We start from the raw sequence: 21,491 nt of genomic DNA, 5'->3' as shown, positions 1-21,491 counted from the left end.
TTGTAAATTTACTGCATTCGTTCATCTTTGGCACCCTAAAAAGAAGAAAAAAACAATGACTTCAGAATAGGAGAAAATAAACAACTTTGCTATAAACAGAATGAAAAATGAATAAAATGTCTAACAAAATGCAGGCTATAAATTTCATAGTGCACAAAAAAGAAGGACTGATTTAAGGAAATTTGTCCATGAACAATTTCAATATTTAGCCAGTTTAATAAAAAATTTCGGGTATCAATCAGAAAAAATCGCCACATTGTTGGATCAAATTTTACGAAAATAGTCTTATTTTCACGAAACAACATTTGGGAGTACTATTGGCCCATAAAATTATATATTTATTAGCATATTTTCAAGTTTTAAGAAAAAAATTGGGAGATCAAATGGTTTCTACGGCAATAGGTGAAGTAAAATGGGCCGCGTTTTAAATTTGTTTGTATTTTATTAATCTCATCATTGGAACACATTTTATCAATAACAAATTATTAGAATTAGTTTTTTGTAACTTTTAAATATACTTGCATGCTTTAGCTGTGAAAGGTATCGGCATTATCCATTAGATAAATCGTGTGTAGAACCTTTTACACAACAATACGGGTTATTACCCATAAATCCATCGGATTAATCGGCTTTCCGGTGGCCACGTCATTTCATTGGCTGTTATATAGACTCTACTAGAGTTGCGAATCTCTTGTATTATATGTCTCTGCAGGGATGAATAACCTCGATAGCTAATCAAGAAAAGTAATAGGAAAACTTATTTCAGATCAAATAAATTCTTTTTCTAAAAAACTACTTGAAATAGTTGTATTTTTTTTAATGTATTTGATTGGGAAAATATTTTTTTCTTTTTTTCGGCATTTCTTTTAATTTAAAAAGTAAAATCTGGTAATGATCATGATATTACAATAAACATTTCTTTGCTAAAGTTTGCTTTTAAATTACACAGTGAAATTATGTGTGTCCGATTTTCCGGTCATTATTTCCTTAGAGTTGTGACTGTGGATTCACAGGTGTGCGATTACGCAATTTATTGCCCTCCGATCACCTGAATTTTGCCGGAGGTGAAGTTCTAAGTGGATTATTACTTGGTTATTGTTTTTACAACTAAACAAATTCTGACATTATTTTAACCATAGTGGGCTATACTATGAATAGGGTAAACGGACAGAAAGTCACAGTACAAAAAGTCACAGGACATAAAGTCACAAATTGGATAGGACAAAAAGTCACAAATAATTTATTGACAATTGTTTGAATATATAAGAGAAAGATCTTCAAATAATATCTTTTTTTTACATTTATTCATTTTTAAGTTCAGGAAATTGTTCATAAGCCTTGATAAATGAAAAATTATTAAATTTTAATCATGCAAATAATATATTTCTTGGCACCATGAAGCCATTTAAGTGCCAAACCACTTTGACATTTTGTTATCATAACAATTATTTGATCATCATTGATATTTATTGAATAAATTTTAATTACAAAGTTGCTTCATATATTATAGTTCAATAAAAAATCAAAAAATTATTTTTAAAATTAGTGTTTTCTTGTTCAGAGAAAAATAATCTCAAAACTGAATTGTGACTTTTCGTCCGTGACTTTTTGTCCTGTGACTTACTGTCCTACATTCTACTATAGTATTCAATCAGGAACAAAAATAGTCATTTAACATGTCAAAAAAAGAAATCAGAAAGCAACTTTTTTATATAAAAAAAATATGTAGCCAGTAGAATTTTGTCTCGTGGAAAACGGATTTAAATGATTAATTTTTGATTGACCTACAATTACATTATTTGTGGAACCTTTGCATGAATTTCCTAAATGAACGTACATTATGTACAGTGTTGTAGAAATCACTATTTTTGCTGTTATGAAATATTGAATATGAATCTGTCATTATTTGTAGTTTTTTATAGACTTAAAGGGAAAGTCCGCGATTTTTTACTTATCATCTAAATATGTTCATCTTAACATAAAAAACACATTCACAAAGTTTTAAATTTATATTCTTTAATAACGGAGAAAATCAAGTATTTGTAACTTTTTTGGTTGACCTACGTCACTGGGTTGTGACGTTTTAACCCGATTTGTTGAATCATAGGAAAAAATAAAATCTGTTAAAGTCTTAATTGCTTATCAGAATTTTACGTAATTAAAAGCGCACAGATGACCGTTGGTCGTAGTTAATAACCACAATATAAGAATGAAAGAAAATGAATATGTGTGTACCGTTTTGTATTGATTGAATAAAACTTCCTATATGAAGTTATCTAAATATAAATATTTTCGAATTAATTTCATAAATTATTGAGATTTTTTCATAAAATATCTATAGAACATTTTTACTGATATTGAACTGAAAATATTTTAAGTTTTATTTACCGTTATAACTTTGATAACCATTTCAATGCAAAATATTTGTGAACAGAGTGTGTATATTATTTTGTAAAGTCATTGTTTATTTCTCGATTTGAGGAGAATTCGTTTGAACTTTACCTTGCAGCAATTTAGCCTCAGGCGTACACAGGTGTGAATTCAAGCGTACACAGGTGTGAATATTGTCATTTTGAATGGATTAACAGAAAGAGTATAGCGTGTTTAATATACCCAGATGAAATACCCGATGACAATAGAGAAACAATAATTAAATTGTATAAATTAATTGAAAATTAATAACATTCAACTTTTTAAATCCGGAAGTATTACAATATTTAAATTGAACAATTTTCGGTTACGTTCTATGCAATTAGCATAAAGTTAAGATATGAAGTTAAAAGAATAGTACTTTTAATCTTAAAAATTAAATGTTACATTTCCCAATTAATAATCATTGCACATCTGTTTAATTTACTTTACCGGAATTCTTTAACTTGTATTTAAATCTGGCGATGTTTAAATGCTAACAATCGTAAAACTATCGCAATTTTAAAGTTTTTAATTGAAAAAGTACAACAGTACAACATGTATGATTTTTTTAAATTTTCTTATTAACATTTCATTCTTACATAATTAAAGAATAATATATTTCTTGGCACCATGAAGCCATTTAAGTGCCAAACCACTTTGACATTTTGTTATCATAACAATTATTTGATCATCATTGATATTTATTGAATAAATTTTAATTACAAAGTTGCTTCATATATTATAGTTCAATAAAAAATCAAAAAATTATTTTTAAAATTAGTGTTTTCTTGTTCAGAGAAAAATAATCTCAAAACTGAATTGTGACTTTTCGTCCGTGACTTTTTGTCCTGTGACTTACTGTCCTACATTCTACTATAGTATTCAATCAGGAACAAAAATAGTCATTTAACATGTCAAAAAAAGAAATCAGAAAGCAACTTTTTTATATAAAAAAAATATGTAGCCAGTAGAATTTTGTCTCGTGGAAAACGGATTTAAATGATTAATTTTTGATTGACCTACAATTACATTATTTGTGGAACCTTTGCATGAATTTCCTAAATGAACGTACATTATGTACAGTGTTGTAGAAATCACTATTTTTGCTGTTATGAAATATTGAATATGAATCTGTCATTATTTGTAGTTTTTTATAGACTTAAAGGGAAAGTCCGCGATTTTTTACTTATCATCTAAATATGTTCATCTTAACATAAAAAACACATTCACAAAGTTTTAAATTTATATTCTTTAATAACGGAGAAAATCAAGTATTTGTAACTTTTTTGGTTGACCTACGTCACTGGGTTGTGACGTTTTAACCCGATTTGTTGAATCATAGGAAAAAATAAAATCTGTTAAAGTCTTAATTGCTTATCAGAATTTTACGTAATTAAAAGCGCACAGATGACCGTTGGTCGTAGTTAATAACCACAATATAAGAATGAAAGAAAATGAATATGTGTGTACCGTTTTGTATTGATTGAATAAAACTTCCTATATGAAGTTATCTAAATATAAATATTTTCGAATTAATTTCATAAATTATTGAGATTTTTTCATAAAATATCTATAGAACATTTTTACTGATATTGAACTGAAAATATTTTAAGTTTTATTTACCGTTATAACTTTGATAACCATTTCAATGCAAAATATTTGTGAACAGAGTGTGTATATTATTTTGTAAAGTCATTGTTTATTTCTCGATTTGAGGAGAATTCGTTTGAACTTTACCTTGCAGCAATTTAGCCTCAGGCGTACACAGGTGTGAATTCAAGCGTACACAGGTGTGAATATTGTCATTTTGAATGGATTAACAGAAAGAGTATAGCGTGTTTAATATACCCAGATGAAATACCCGATGACAATAGAGAAACAATAATTAAATTGTATAAATTAATTGAAAATTAATAACATTCAACTTTTTAAATCCGGAAGTATTACAATATTTAAATTGAACAATTTTCGGTTACGTTCTATGCAATTAGCATAAAGTTAAGATATGAAGTTAAAAGAATAGTACTTTTAATCTTAAAAATTAAATGTTACATTTCCCAATTAATAATCATTGCACATCTGTTTAATTTACTTTACCGGAATTCTTTAACTTGTATTTAAATCTGGCGATGTTTAAATGCTAACAATCGTAAAACTATCGCAATTTTAAAGTTTTTAATTGAAAAAGTACAACAGTACAACATGTATGATTTTTTTAAATTTTCTTATTAACATTTCATTCTTACATAATTAAATTCATTTGAAAATCACTTAGACAAATTATTTGTGAAAAGAATACCAATTATCGTTTATTTCATTAATGAATATACATACATTATAAATCTAAGCTAATACATTAATTTATTTGAGGATTTTTTTTAAGATAGCCGTCATTAATTCAAATTAGTAATACAGTTGTTGTAATTAAAGGCATATCTTAGTAATGTATTACTGATATTGACGATTTTAGAACAGTTCGTCCAAACCTCGTTGTTCTTGAAACAATGTTTACTAGTATACTTGTAAGTTTCCTGACGCATAAGCGCCATTGAGGATGAGCTCCAGAGATAGCAGACAAGTAGCGTATTTGTTTGTAAATTGGGGCAGGAGAGGCCATGCAACCACTTGTACAGATAAACAAGCTTATGTCGTCAACACTATCAGAAAGAGTTCCCATCGTCGGATGGGATATATATGAAGGTTCCAAGAATGAACTATTGACATGTCTGACTCTGAACAGTTAGTAAACGGACTTAACAATGATCTATATGCATCGACCGCTTGTTCTTGATATTTGAAACTGCATGCATATATACGTTTATGAGAGTGATTATTTATCTTGTGTCTGACGAAAACTAAATGCCTGCATGGTTATATCTTGCCATACGTTTGTATTGGTTTGGTGGGTGTTCACTCAGAATCGTAATTCAAAAATTGTGTTTGTGAGATGTAGATTCACTTCAATACCGAATTTCGTCTATATATTTCACAAGTGTATACCACGGAGAAGATCTGAAGGTATATTACTCCCATTTTGTTTGGGTGTGAACCATCGATGTTTACAGCAATATTTAATGAATAAGATGATGAAGGTAGAAAGAACTATGAGCGTCATGTGGAAAATATTACATGCATGTCGGACCATGAGTTGTCAATCTGTATGAAAAGATTTCCAATACAACCATACTGAGTAGGAATTTTTACATGCTATACTCTCGTACTAGTATTACAGGGTACTTGTGTCGTTTAACTCAGACACACATCTTTTACTTTAAGATGTATGAAAGGTTCTTAATGTATATATGTATCTTAAATGTAACAATAATCAAACGCATATAGGCAATCACTAAAATGGTATGAAGTTTTTATACAGATTTATTCTTATTTAAACAATCATTATAACAAACTAAATAAATTTAACAAAGTAACACCGTGATACTACGATATAACAAATGGGATACTAATTATTTTTAACCATGCTATGCAGAAACTTAACACATCAAGCAGGAACATATATATTTATATACTGTTCCCAGCATCAAGTTAGTGCACGTGAATACCAATAAGGAACACGATGTGTGAATTTGTATAACTAAAAATATCAAAGCGAGCAATAACTTTGTCAAGCAGACATTTCTTTTCACTATACCTCTCTTTATCTCCGCTCCTTTACAATAACTATTTCGCTTTTCGTCGATCATTCTCTATATTGTTCTCTATTCGGTTATTTTTTTTTCACTATGCCACTCTATCTCCGCTCCTTTTTCCCCTGTCGTCCTAATCCTTATAAAGATAGGGACATTAGACATATATAGAAGGGGCTCTCTTATCTTCAATGAATTAATATGGATGGTGACTATAAGTGCTGCATTACTTTATATATCTGCATGTTTGCCAATCGACAAAAGCTTGTATTTGCGTGAAGAATTTTTTTTTCTCAAAAATATGGTCCAGAATCATGACAAAACAATATTCATTTTACCAAAATGTTCAAAGGTCATGTTTATAATTTTTTTAAACTTATTATCAGCAAAAATAGTGGATAATATTATTATAAGATAATCATTCATTAAAAGGTGGAATTATAATTTCAAACACACACACGATAAACAACGTTAGACACAAATATATGGTTCAATAAATGTTACCTGTGCACACCGGGTACCTCAATAAAGAGGCCATGCATGAACCTGTATTATATAATTGTGTAATACGAATTTTTAGTTGACAGGATGTCACTGGAATACCCAGGGACGTGTATCTAATATACGTCCTTGGAATACCTAACTGAATGTGTCGCTCTGACACGACATCTATCAATAATTCTGACATACCTATTATCAATTCGGGAGGAAGCAAAAATATATATATAATAAGATAACGTAAATAAAATTTAAAAAGAAAAAAAACCTATAAATTTTTCACCGAACATACCAGAAAGAGTCACACATTTAACTGTAAAGCTTAGTGTCTTTATAAGTGACCGTTCCGAATTGATCCCGTATCAATTTGATATAATTTAAAGATTAGTTAAAAAAAAAAAACACTTTTAATAAAAAAAATTGAGATGTCCGATATTTCGATATTTACATATCTATAACCTGGGAATATTATACTATATCAACATATTATGTCCCAGCTAAAACCTCTTCCTAACATTGCTCCTTGTCAATAGCCGTTAAATATCATAATTAAAAAAATGTTATTTTATATCGTATAACTTTATTAATTGAAAAATTATCTTGTTTAAATACGGAACTATTCTTTATACAAATCAATGGACTTTATATAAAAGAGGCATACTAATGAATCTTCTGTAAATCAGTGATTGTTACAAGAACACTGCATTTGTCTTTCTTATAATTGAAACTGTTCTTCCTCATCAAATCAGTATTTTTTTTATTCAACGAGATCTTATCATATAAGGATTTGATAACTATAGCTATCAGAACTGCTAGGTTATTTTGTTATTAAAAAAGGATAATTACCATCGAATCTTCCTCGAAACAATATTGTTCAAAATGGTCTTCACACACCAACTTGTGCTTGCTATAGATGCAACTATTTGCTGTTAGTTTAAGGTTGTACAACCATGTCTGATACAATTCTTTCTTTTTTTGCATATGGGATTGGGAAAACTATGTAGACTTTTGTCATAACCTTGCCTGACAGAACAACCGTACGCTTGACAAGACATTTTGACACTGAATAACCGTCTACGGTAATTCCCAATTGATGATGGGAGTTTTTAACGCACGGTCGGTAAATCCCCGATTCTTTTTGTTCTTTGTGGTTTATAGATATCACGTGACTTTTTAGATCGAACATGCCGACAAGATGGCGATATGTCGAGAACTGATAGTGAATTTCAAAAATCGATTTTGATCTCTTTACATAGAGAATAAAAGTTTTTTATATATGAACAAGTGGTTTTTTATGCTTAAAGAACAAAATATCAATTTTTCATTTTTTGGCGGAGTTTCCCTTTAATATCACAGACCCTGATTAAAAACAACGTGTATCATAAGTACAGTAAAATGCTCTGCTGAACTGTAGAATTTTAATGTTCTGTTTCATAGACCACAGAAGTACTGCAACATCCTTATCTTTACTCTTTCCTATCGGGTAGTGAAATTCGAGTTTGAAATAAGAAAGATTTAAAATTGAAGACAAATTTTAACTGATTTTTTGTGGGTTTATGTTTCGGTGCAGTGCTATGTGGGCTGTTATTTTCTTTTCATTTGTCATTTTTTTATCTGTGTTACATGACCTTGTACTTTTTGTATTGCCCCTTGACATCTCCTGCTTCTGTTAAACCTTTTCCACTAATATCTCATCTGGTTTAAATAAAATAGTGTCTCATTCCCGGAATTTGTTATACAGGAATTCATTTTAATATCAGTTTTTTTATAAGCATATAAACTGCTTGGTCTCTTCACACAATTTAAGTTTAGGACGGAATGCATCAATAGGTACATACATGTACCAGGTCACCAATATATAAGTACACGTTATGTGCTTTTGACCTCCACAAGAATTCTCAAACATTCATAGATGTGCAAAGAATATTTTTGTCGTTGGGTTGTTGTCTCATTGACATATACCTCACATTTCTGAATAGTCATAGCAGCTGTGCCTTTTCAATTTATTGCAGAAAATATTTGCATTAACATTTTTCAAAATAGGCGAGGTGAAACAGTGATCACAGAATGAGGACATGTAAAACTGAAACAACACAACACAACAGATAAATATAAACTAGCACCATTGCTAAAGGACTGAAACAAACATAGATGATGACTAATATGAGCGACTAGTAGTGTACAAGTAGAGTGAACATTTCTTGCTTCTTATTCTACACATTTTGTCATTTCATGTAAACAATTAAATATGTTATTTTCCGAGGAGAGGAAGGAATTTGTGAAACGAAATATTTTGCCTTTAGTACTGTCAAGTTATATATTCACAGGAGTGTTGTTGAATAAATGAACATTTTCCCTTTTTGTACATTATGCTACCTTTATGCTACAAAGGTAGCATTTCCATTCTCATGATATACAAAGATATTATAGAGTGGCCTTCCAATGATAGTCATACATGTAAATCATTGTCTCATTGGCAATCATACTACATCATCATATTGTTATACATGTATGTAAAAATTATGTACATGTATACTTTGTAAACGTAATGAAGACAAATGGAGTTGAACACAAGATATTTATTTGCATTTTTATCCGTATAGTCTCTGCACAACTGCCACTTCTGTTTCAAATTCAATAGATTGAATGCGGAGTCTTGTATTTATTCTTAGTTCAATGATGTCACCATCACTTGCACAAAAATCGCATACACATGTACATTTTCACATCAAGTTTGGCATATGAACTATGATATTTGAACTACAATAATGTGGTGTTTTCACAGTCAGGATAAGCACATGTCATTTTCTCTCTTACAAAACCATTTTTTAGTATCACATTGATAGTAGTACATGTAATCGGTCCACTACATGACTGTGCAGTAACATTTGAAAAAAGTCATCACTAATAGTTGTTCCTGTCTGCCAGGGAAACTTTTTTTCAATCAGAAAGGCTAGGGAGTCTTACATTCAGCACATGTATGATATTACATCTCTTGTATGCTGCACTGTTAGGTAAATTTGATCAACATCTTTGTTCTTTTATAACATGCAGGATCCTGTTAAAAAAAAAAATGCTGTCAGATACTGAATGTAAATATACATGTATATAAACTTGTAAATGTCATCAAAGTGGTGGAAATAATGAAAAAAACAATTTATATACACAAAACCGGTATGTCTTTGGAAAGTAATTCCTGTGATCAATGGTGATGGGTACATTTGTTCTTTAAAGATGGACAATTTTATAAACTGTAGCCATGGACAGGTGCCTGTCTTTATATTGAAGAGAATGAAAATGGCCGACAGCTTGAATGGTCATTTTTAATTGTAAATTGCATCAAAGCTGGTGAAAATATGGAAAAAAACAACTGTTATACACAAATCCAGTATGTCATAAGAAAGTAATTCATGTGCTTGGAATAATTATTCTCTAAAGATGGAAAAGTTTATTGACTGTAGACATGGACAGGGGCCTGTCTTTATATTGAAGAGAATGAAAATGGCCGACAGCTTGAATGGTCATTTTTAATTGTAAATTGCATCAAAGCTGGTGAAAATATGGAAAAAACAACTGCTATACAGAAATCCAGTATGTCATAAGAAAGTAATTCATGTGCTGGGAATAATTATTCTCTAAAGATGGAAAAGTTTATTGACTGTAGACATGGACAGGGGCCTGTCTTTATATTGAAGAGAATGAAAATGGCCGACAGCTTGAATGGTCATTTTTAATTGTAAATTGCATCAAAGCTGGTGAAAATATGGAAAAAAACAACTGTTATACACAAATCCAGTATGTCATAAGAAAGTAATTCATGTGCTGGGAATAATTATTCTCTAAAGATGGAAAAGTTTATTGACTGTAGACATGGACAGGGGCCTGTCTTTATATTTTAAAAATTGAACGTGGCCGACAGCGAGAATACTGAATTTTAATTGTAAATTGCATAAAAGTGGGTGATTTAATGAAAAATTCAACATATTTACACAAAACCAGTATGTCTTGGGAAAAGTGATTCATCTCATAAATGGTTTTATTCCTTTTCGAATGAAAAGGTTTTAATAAAAAATACGTCCGTGTAAAAAATTTTTATAACGTCCATGTCGGCCAAGCTTTCCCCTTATTATTGACCACAATAAAACGTTAATCGTCACAAAATTTTAACTAACAATTACTACAAACTGAATAAAACAAGGTAAATAATTTACGAAAGTGAAATATATACTTACATTATGCTGTTTTGAAAAGCTTGATGTAAAATAAAAATCGAAGCGGTGGTGAACTTGTCATGATCAGATGCAAAATGGCGATCTCGTTAAAGTCTCGTGTGATGCGTGTTTTTAATTGGATTTCGCTGACCACTGTTACAGTTGCCAATCTCTGTGTATATACGTCTCTGATTTTACATAATCCTAATTAAACCAGTAACATGCAGAGTTATCGAACGTAATTATGACTGGAATAGTTACATATGGTATTCCGAATAACATCCGGTGTTCCGAAAGACTACGGACATCGTCCAATATATACTGCGTAAACCCTCAGGGGTTTACGCAACTGAGGGTTTACGCAATTAGATCTAAATATAAAACCAATGATATTAACTATAATAATTTGGATGAAAATTTTCAGTACCAAAATGTTAAATCTGAAAAAGAACTAAAATCTATTTGTATGTATATTGAAGAAGCTCTTGATTTGAGAGACCACCATACTGTTTCATCAGATAAAAATCCTTTATAGTAGTTTGTGCATATACAATAATCGTGATGTATATGTTCATGGTATTAATATGAGTTTAGAATGTAATGGTATTCATAGAATATACTTAGAATGGTATGGTATCCATAGAATTTACTTATGACTTGCTGTTACATGCATCTATAAGTATATTTCATTTATATGTTGTTTAATATTATTATTGTCTGTATTCGGATCACGCCTCTATTGTGCTCTTTCCAATAAATATTGAATTTGTAGTTTTTGATTGATAGGTTTACCGGAAGTTAAATTCGGGGGCTCATTATGGGTATTTGAAGGTAAATATTGATATTGGTCCCGAGGACAATTAACCGTTTCCGACTTCCAGCTATTTATGGACATGCAAAAACGTATATATTAGTACAAATATATATTTATATATTTGATGTGGTTTTGTATATCCTGCATTCTTACATTTTGCAAGACTGAATTTTTATTATTAAGTGCAATACATGTTGTTAATAATTTAACAATAAGGTTAAAACCAACAGTCTTTTCCTACCCATAATTACGTCAAATATGTAATTACAAAAATCTTCTGCTTTGAAAGAATGTATTCTTCAAAACTGCTAAAGGGGTTGCATGTAAGCCAATGCCTAGCCTGAATGATGCTTTATGAATTTCTATTTTAAATATTATCGGAAAACCTTTGCTCTTTTATGCGCGAATATTTATGTAGTTAATAGTTTAAACCCAAACACTCCTTTTGTCAGAGAATCCATTTTGTGTGTTCGTAAAGTTTATATGCGCAGCCATAATTATAAAGTTGGAATAAGGACATTTGATCCGATGCAGCGTGTTGAAAGAGTGTCATGATGTTTGCAACTATAGGTCACAATACGACCTTTAAAAAATGAGCAAAAAATATACCGTATAGTCATTAAGTATAGTACATAGTCTACATATCTGATGAATTGTTTAATTTGTTCTCGTCCTGAACATGTATGGATGACCCCGGACGTTAAGCTAAATATTACAGAAAAAAATACGAGAGGAAAATAGTGATTCAAGCTTTTGAGTTCTGTGTAATAATTTTGAAACAAAGTAATGTAGTATATAAGAAAAAATCGAAAAAATCGATTGTACGTCTAAAACCTGTCTATTTTCACTTAATTCGTATTCAATTAACAATCATACCGGAAAAAAAAGAAATAAGAAGAGAAAACGATATGTACATGTAGGACAAAGCTTACATAATCAAGTATTGATTTAAATGTGCAAACTTGAAATATTGATCTTCTGATCTTTTTTTCACTTGTTTCATAAATAACTTGAGGAAGATTGAGAAAGTGTTATTCTGTCCATAACATAATTATCAGTTTAATATGTGCATGAACGCACATATCTCATAGTGGAGTTAGTTATTTTGGTTTGTGATTTATCTGTATGGATAAAAGAAGATGTGGTGTATATATGTAAATGTCATTTAGAAGTCAACATACGGTATTTAGTATTTATACAACAACATTGTTTTTATTAAGCTTTTGTAGCTGAATATATGTACAGGCTAAAATTCACAAATTTATGAACAGACTACAATATATCATTAGACCTCGTGATATTATACTGTGTAAAAGAACGAAACACATTTAAACGTTTCAAATGAGATCCAGTATATTGTTGAAATGAATACTGTTAGGGAGACAAAATACCTCTTTACGGAATCATCCACGATGAAATTGTACATAAATTAGTTGAAAGGCTTTTTTTTTTATTTTGGTCTCTACGGTGAAAAAAAAATTTCTTTAAAGCTACTTATCACATTTCGAAAGCTTTCAGAGCTTTTTGATGAAAACGATCTTTTATTATATCGCTATAATTAAATAAAGAAATTGCGTATAAGGGGACGACCATTTCATTTTCCGAGGGGAGGGGAGGGGGGTTACCATGAATATCCTGGTGTAGTAAGAACTAAAGTAATCATACTTTTTGTCACTCAGGGTCAAATCTAAGAAGGGACGGGACGACACGTCCGTATCATGGTAGGAGATCAATTTGTTCATGTTTTTATGTCAAATGTACTATTTTGCATTCATGGATTCACATATAAAGATTTATCGATACTCGGAAATCATATTCGCAGATGAAAATCATTGAAATTTATGTCACTTAAAGAATATTGTTCACATTTTCAAAAAGGAGTAGGGCCAATTTCCTCCAATTTATTTTACACCAGAGCCATTATCAAAAAGTCTTTACTTAAATTCATAGTATTACAGCCAAATATGTGAACTTTATGGAACAATGTTTTGGCTTATTTCTAAATAGATCATTAATTTATGAACGTCGGAAGAATGACCCGAACCACAATTTCGAGACATTTGGCAATTTTGAATATATAAAAAGGACACCGTCAACCAATATCAAAATTATGTTTGAAGTAAAACTACTAGTATGCGTTGTCTTTCGGATACACATTGATTTATTTTGGTTAGCCAGGATGTCCTTCGAAGCAATATTTGTCAAAAACACATAGACAAATTGAAATTCTAGATAAAAATGCCTTCAACAGCAACATGTAAATATGTAAAATCGTAAAACACCATTTTAAGCATATGATCTAGACTTTCTAATATCTAATTTCCAATAGAATTTTGATTTGACCCTGTAAGTAAAACAAATATAAGGGGATTTGCTCAACTCTATTGAAAAGTCTGCTTAGTCTGCGCCCGTTCATGCATAATAAGTTCCTGCTAAAAACGAATAATTTTCGAATAAATTTTCCAAAAAATTAATGATAACCGTGATTAGATACGTTAACAGTAGGCATATAAACAATTGTTTTGTGTTTTAAAGTTCAGTTAAAATTAGAATGGAAATTTTGTCATCCGAAAAAACATATAATAATGGCTTTTTAATTTTTCCATTGTATATTTTTATTCGTGTATTGGCTGGCTTGCGTTGTTTTGTGTTTTCTCAATTTTGTTAAGGTACTGACAAATGCTTCTTTTATGACTTTATAGAGTTAATATTATTTCTGATCCATCTTACCGCTGCGTTGTGTATCGTGAACATTCGCATCACTTCTTTTTTAAACGAATATTATATTCAGAAAAACGAAGTTAGTTTTTAGAAAATCTTGGCTGGCTCCCAACTAACTATCCATTTAATATGAAACTCATAACCTCGGGTAGTTTTCTACCTATTAGGGAGCAAAATGAAAACATCTTTAAACATGTGCTTGAGTTTATTAGAGTGTCGAAGAGGTTCCTTGTTGTTTTAATAGTAAAACATGACCACCTAGAGATGTCAATTACCGCTAGGGAAAACTACCGGCAGATAATAAACCTTCCCAATTTCATGACCTTAATCTTTCTTGCGTTAGGTCGCGTAACAGGTTATTGGCAAAGCCTCATTCAGAAAGGTAATTTGTGCAAGGGGTACTCATAGATGATTAATAAGCTACCTACAAGGATATTTTTTGTACTAAATGTTCAAAATATTTTTAAAAGAAACACTAAAAAGACTAGTTGTAGCCTGTCAATAGTTTACTTAGGTACGTAAGAAAAAGACATTATGCAAATTTTGCTTAACACTGCTTAAACCCTTATGAACCATTCAACTGTATATCAAAATATATATATCGAAATAAATACAAAAAAAAAACGGAACCAACCGATCGGCGTTTTTTGTTCAATTTTTGTTCAATTTTAGTCATTATCAAAACTGGAAAATGAAATAAACAATTTTTACAATATACATCTCTTAAGAGCAGGAAACATATATTAAAATTTATCATAAATTATCAGCTGAAACTCACATATAAAGCTTTTTATGGAGATAATTGAATGAACATACAAAAAAAAAAGAAATGCATGATAGTCTAGTTAGAACAATACCATTGCACTCCCTTTGCATATAAGTTTTTGTTAATACGAAGAGGTTCCGTTATTGTGAAACAGATACAACTTCTATGTATTATCCTATGATTTTATTAGAATTTATATTTCTGCTTTATATCAAGTCAATATCGTTATAACATTAGTGTAGTAGATCAACTTAATAAGTTATTAGGCCAATTTTCATACATATTTCAGAAATGTATATTTATAATTGAAACATGTATTCCTACATCATCTAAGTTTAGTTTAGTTTAGTTTAGTTTAGTTTAGTTTAGTTTAGTTTAGTTTAGTTTAGTTTAGTTTAGTTTAGTTTTAGTTTTAGTTTAGTTTAGTTTAGTTTAGTTTAGTTTTGTTTAGTTTAGTTTAGTTTAGTTTAGTTTTTTGATTCCACAAGTCTGTTTGACTTGCATCTAATCCAATTTGTGTTTATGCAAATAAAATATGTTTAAACTAAATTGACAAATGTCGAAAGAGTCCAATATTTCTAATTTTGTATATATTAAATTTCCCCCCGAATAAAGAATGAACATCAATTAAATAAAGGTAATAAATAAGTATGCAATGAATGTCCTTGCGGAAAGTACGAAATAAGCCTCCGGGAATTAGCAGTTATGTGGATAAATATGTATATTCCCTGCGAATAAAGACAATTACCAATGTATTTATTAGGTAAATATGTACATGTAGATTGTATGATTATTATTACTGTATATTACTGCTTAATAAATTTGTACATAATCTCCTTCAGCAAATTTTGAATATCCAGATGATGTTCACACCAAGATTTACTTGTCATAAATGACACACCATCAGGTCCGAGGACACAGTTATCGTCCTTAGATTTTCGTTGTCTTACAAATATACAGTGTGGACAGTGTATAACTTGCAAATTTTTTTCATACATTTTCCAAATTTCTTTCTTTATATTTTGTGCATGAAATATTAAGTAAGGGGATGAAATTACATGTTAAAAAAAAATTGGGTGCTGAATCTTTATGTTAAATAGTGATTTGGTCCAGTTAAAAAAGGTCAAAAACTAGTATGTCTGAAGCTGTCAAACTGAATTTTAGACCCCCTTAACATAGAATTGTCAATATTTTGAGTTAGAGCTGGTAGACTTTTCTAAAATTTTGATATTATTTGTCCCAATAGTAGTACACTACACTGTTAAAAACTTTTTTGAGATAGAGCAGGTGCGATTTTTTTAATTTGACTTTATTGTCTGAAAGAAATGCACCACGAAATAACTGTGTTCTCGGGCCACCACTGCGCCCAATCAAAGTTTTTGAAAGCTAAATATTAAGTTGGTTTTTTTTTTATTTCAAACCTTTTTTTTTCTTTTTTTGCAAATGCTTTTATATTGTTTAATTATTTAGTAATTTGAAGAATATTTTCATAATAACATTCACGGTACCAATTTTACTGCACAGTAAACTTCAACTTATTTTGAGTTTTTTCTTTGTTTCACAATTCAACTTTTAGTCAGTTTCAATCACTGTGTGATAAATCCTTTCAATCTGATAAATGTGCTTCGGGGCAGTTGTAACTCATTTATAGAAACTCTTTGTTTTGAACTGTAAATAGACCCAAATAATAGGACAATCCCTTACTAAGAACATGATTTGCATTCATTCTTCACAACTAAGAGGCATCAGATCCTACAATTTCATTGGTCGAGAGCACTTTCCTATATTCTAAACCTTTTAATAGACTATCCAATATAGCACATTTTTACAACTCAAGTAATCTTTTAATTGGTCTAATGATAGTTTATTTTGGCTGACTGCTTGTATCACAGGTGTTTGTAAAACGGAGTCATAAACTAAGTTTTATGTTTTGTAAATTTACTCACTAGTATCATAGTTATCCAGAATGAAAAGATGGTAGCTGCTGGTGTAAGTATGTATATCTATTATATATAGCGGTGTCTTTCTACATGTGCTTATTTACAAGCTAGGATGAAATAATAAATTGACCAAAACAGACATATATAATTAAATTGCAGTAGGAGCTTTACATGTTTTGAAAAAAAAAATCAATTTCTCAGTAAAACTAAAGCTATAATAAATTTGTAAAATATAGATATATGTGCCATAGAAAATTTTCCGGCTAGGCATTAACAAGCAACTATATGTACCAATTAATCAATTTGAAAGATTATTATATATATAGTGTTTTTTTTTCATTTCAAAGTGAAAACCAAAAGCTTTATCAGAATATAGATATAGGTACCGTGGCACATTCCCTTCATACATTATCATGATTTTTCAATTTATGATGAAATTGATCAAGTTCCTTAAGAAAGTTAAAAAATCATCATCGAGTTGCCTTAATTTTCCGTCACAAGGTTTCATAGTAAATACTTTTTTGTGTACAAAGTAATTGCATGGATGATAAAGTACCACAATTACATGTATATGATAGCGTTGTACTAAAATCAAGGACCATATTAGTTATTCTTTATTTAAATGGTAGAAACAAGGAATTGTCAAAAATATGTTTTCAAACCAAAGATTTTAATAGCAGGATATGGAACGCCGTAACTGTTTTATAGTGTAAATATTTAATGTGTTTTGGCGCTTTGTCTTTACGTCCTGTCATTTCTTCTTTATGTTATGTGTAAATGCCTTTATTTCCTGACACTGCATCTCTGTGTTATGTCATATTAATTATTTGTTTTGTCAAACAATTGTATGATATGTCATTGCTATTCTTTGTTATGTGCAATATGCATTACATTATGTTGTTACTACTGTATATTCTGTGAATACCTCTAAACTTTATGATCAATCACCGTTACGTTTTTTAATATTTCCTCTATGTTGTGTCTATTCTTCCTTTAAGTAAGTCAGTTAATAATTGCGTCCTGTCTCAAATGTGATTGTTATGTTGAATGTTCTAAACGTTTTGTTTTGATACATCTTTGTTCTATGAAAACCTTATTATATTATATTTTAATGGCTTTATGTTGTGTTAAACATATGTATCTTCTGTGAAAAAATATAATATATATAGTATAGCTTATATGCGTTTTGCCAAACAATTGATACTTTCTGTTATTACATTGGTAGCAATGAATTACATTGATTTCCCAGTCAAATAAAAACCGATAATTTCACATGTGAAATAAACGTGGTTATTTCACTCTCTGACGTCATACAACAATAGGCGTTGTCAAGACGTCGATAACGTCGGATCAAAACAAATTGTGAATGCGTAGAAAAAAGATATAGTTCCTTACATTTTCTACATTAATTTCATTAAAAAAAGCCCTTTGCCAATGTAATAAAAAGAATAACTAATCAAAGAATTCAAATATCGAAAAATATTCAACTCGTGACCGAACAACACTGATAATTAACTCATGCGCTACGCGCATTCGTGAATTAATGTGTTGTTCGGTCACTCGTTGAATATTTTTCTCTATTTGAATTCTTCGATTAGTTATTCTATAATTAACATTCAAGATTTCATGTGAATCTACTGCTACGTTATGTGCAAACACGTATTACATTATGTGCAAACACCTGCAAATGCCTATTACATTCTGTGCAAACACCTATTACGTTATGTGCAAATACCTATGAAATTATGTGCAAACACCTATTACGTTATGTGCAAACACCTTTTACGTTATGTGCAAACACCTCTTACGTTAAGTACAAATACCTATTACATTATGCGCAAACACCTATTACGTTATGTGCAAACATCTATTACATTATGTGCAAACACGTATTACGTTACGTGTGTGGAAGGGTGAAATTTCAATGGTTTGTATATATATATTTTTAACTTTCAGGATTGTACTTTGATTTGTATGAAATTACTGTTTTGATAATAAAATATCCATTGGAACATATTTATTGGATCTGTTTAATTAATTACAGAATAGTATCTTATTTCAATAATAAAAGAATGAAGCATGCTGTTTTGTTTATCTTTATATGCTAATTAAGGTGATGACCTGAGTTCTGGTATGTGAACCCTTTAAATGTTTATTCATTGTATTTATGGTCAGTGTTGGTCACTTTGTCCATTCTCATTGGTCATTTAAATCACATGTATATCTGTGGAGGGAAATCTTTGTTCTTTAAAAAGTATTCCTATTGATTTGTATTCAGCATGAAGGCAGACATTTTGAGATATACAAAATAATTTATGTTCTGATGTCCATTGGAGACTTTATACTCAGCTACTGTTTACTTTGTCACCATATTCTTCATTTAGGTGTTACCATGTTTTGATGAGTCATGTTTGATTTGATCCTATTGTTTTGACCTTTGCATCTAAGTGTGAGGTAAGCATTGAGTTTGGTTTTATATGTTTTTGCTATCAATGCTTATTATTTTGTTTGCTTATGCTTATTTTTAATTGCTTTGCTTTTGCTTAACATTAGTCATTTAGTTTGTTTCCTGTAGAATCTAGTTTTGCATGTAATTATATTTTCAAGACAGTATTACATAATTGAATAGTTTGTAAAATCAATAAGCGATTTAATTCAATTAGATTACATTAACATATTTTGTTAGAATAATGAAATAGAGAAAAGGTTCAGAACTTGTATAATTTATTTTAATTGGAAATTCATTGAGTTCTCATTGTACTCAGGCTATTATTCTTGAACCGTTGTTTATAATTTTATATTTCATTACAGGGTCTTTTTTGTTACCAATTATTTTCCACGTCGTAATAAAAAACGAATCCAAAACCTGAGAAGTGTTTTTATTTGTGTTTCTACAAAACCCAGAAAAGCACCTGACTACAAATGGCGCCCAACGTGATTATTGTGATTATCGGAAATATTGGAAACTAGCCCGGGATCAGCATAACATGTTTTAGCAGTGCACTCGACCGAGAAATTCACACAACATCCGGTAAAAAGAAAAAACTTGTTTTCTGCAGAGACTGACTGCTTGAGATTGATATATTTATTCATTGTAAAGGTTTGCATTTATATTTTATGTATTACATTCATCTACTTATATGTTTGTGTAACACCGCTTGAAGTACTGGTTGATATTTATGTAAAATAACATAGTAATTTTGAGAAAACAACAGCGATTTGGACTGTCAAAATTTGTGCATTAGAAACAGTGTTGTTCTTTTGTTAAACAAGTGAGCCACATCGTTATTACTTGAATAACACTTAGATTATAGTATACCGTGTTGAGTATAGACATTTGATTGGAACTTTGTGAATTTTTTTTACACGTTTTGTGAAACTTGTAAAGTTAGTCTCTGATAGAGTTTGTACATTAGTGTCACCCCCTACGTACCCGACCCCACCCACAGACATACCCAAGTTCAAGGTCACCGACGACCGGAACCGGAAGTACACGTGTCTAATGTAAACAAACATTTTTGTTTGTTTTGGTTTACAAAACACAACAGCATACAGTTCTGATTATTTTTTTTTTACACACATTAAACTTAGTTACACTTTGTTAATTTGCATACATTTTTTTTTTCAAAATTATTTACATGCATTAACATAATGATTGGTATATGTAGTTGAGACATTGCGATATATATATTATAGGATTAGAAAACCCTGAGACTTAGTTTAGTTTGCAGAAATTTTTTTTTCTCTGCAAACAAGATTAGTTCGATTTAGTTTCATAATCACAAAGTGAACTTGCGTACACATACACATACATACGCACAAACATTTACACTTACACCGCATAGAATATAGTGCTATATTAGTGTTTATATATATTTTGTGTGTTGCTACTTGGTATACATATGGTATTATATATATGTTATATGTTGTAGTGTAGTATATTGTATATTGTGTTGCTTTTGTGTATGTTTACATGTTGTGATGTTTTATGCTTAGACTTTTGTTATTATTGTCTTGAGTGTGTATACATGTACATGATTTAAATAATAGCAATTTAAAAGGTTGAATTACTTAAACTTTATTTAAAAATAAAAGTTTAAAATTTGATTTGAGTATTTGAACTTTAAAAGTTAAATCATTTCAGAAGTTAAACTTTAATTACTTAATAATTGATATAAAACGACTCGACTTGTTCAAAAGTTGAATGAATCCGCACACTTGCATGTATCCTTAAACTAACACCATTATCACCTAATACCTTACACACCCTGCATACCTGATTGTCACTTTGAATTTCAGCTGATATTTATACATCTATAGGATTCAGGTAGTTGCTTTTCTTTCGTGTGAAGGCTAGGGACAGGTTACATTGAGTGAAGTTTAGAGTCTAGGAGTTTTAGTTATTTGACTTGTATTAGAGTATTAAATCAGATCTACAGATACATACTTAGTTTATACTGATACAGAGTGGGCTATTATTTTTTT

At 30.0% G+C, this 21,491-nt stretch overlaps 1 protein-coding gene and 1 long non-coding RNA gene across 2 annotated transcripts in view; one reads left to right on the top strand and one right to left on the bottom strand.

The window, feature by feature from the left end:
- The window catches only part of LOC127727986 (uncharacterized), a 159,630-nt gene that overhangs the window by 57,528 nt on the left and 80,611 nt on the right, over positions 1-21,491 (top strand). The gene's annotated exons all lie outside the window — the stretch shown is intronic.
- Positions 9,119-10,934, bottom strand: LOC127728010 (uncharacterized). Its single transcript, XR_007993965.1, has 2 exons — positions 10,787-10,934; positions 9,119-9,612 (listed from the first exon to the last, which is right to left on the bottom strand). It is a non-coding gene; the product is annotated as an uncharacterized LOC127728010 (long non-coding RNA).

Source organism: Mytilus californianus, unplaced genomic scaffold (genome assembly GCF_021869535.1).
Source record: "Mytilus californianus isolate M0D057914Y unplaced genomic scaffold, xbMytCali1.0.p SCAF_2, whole genome shotgun sequence".
NCBI lineage: Eukaryota > Metazoa > Mollusca > Bivalvia > Mytilida > Mytilidae > Mytilus > Mytilus californianus.
Note: the sequence above shows the minus strand (reverse complement) of the source record. Positions and strands in the feature narration are given on the sequence as shown.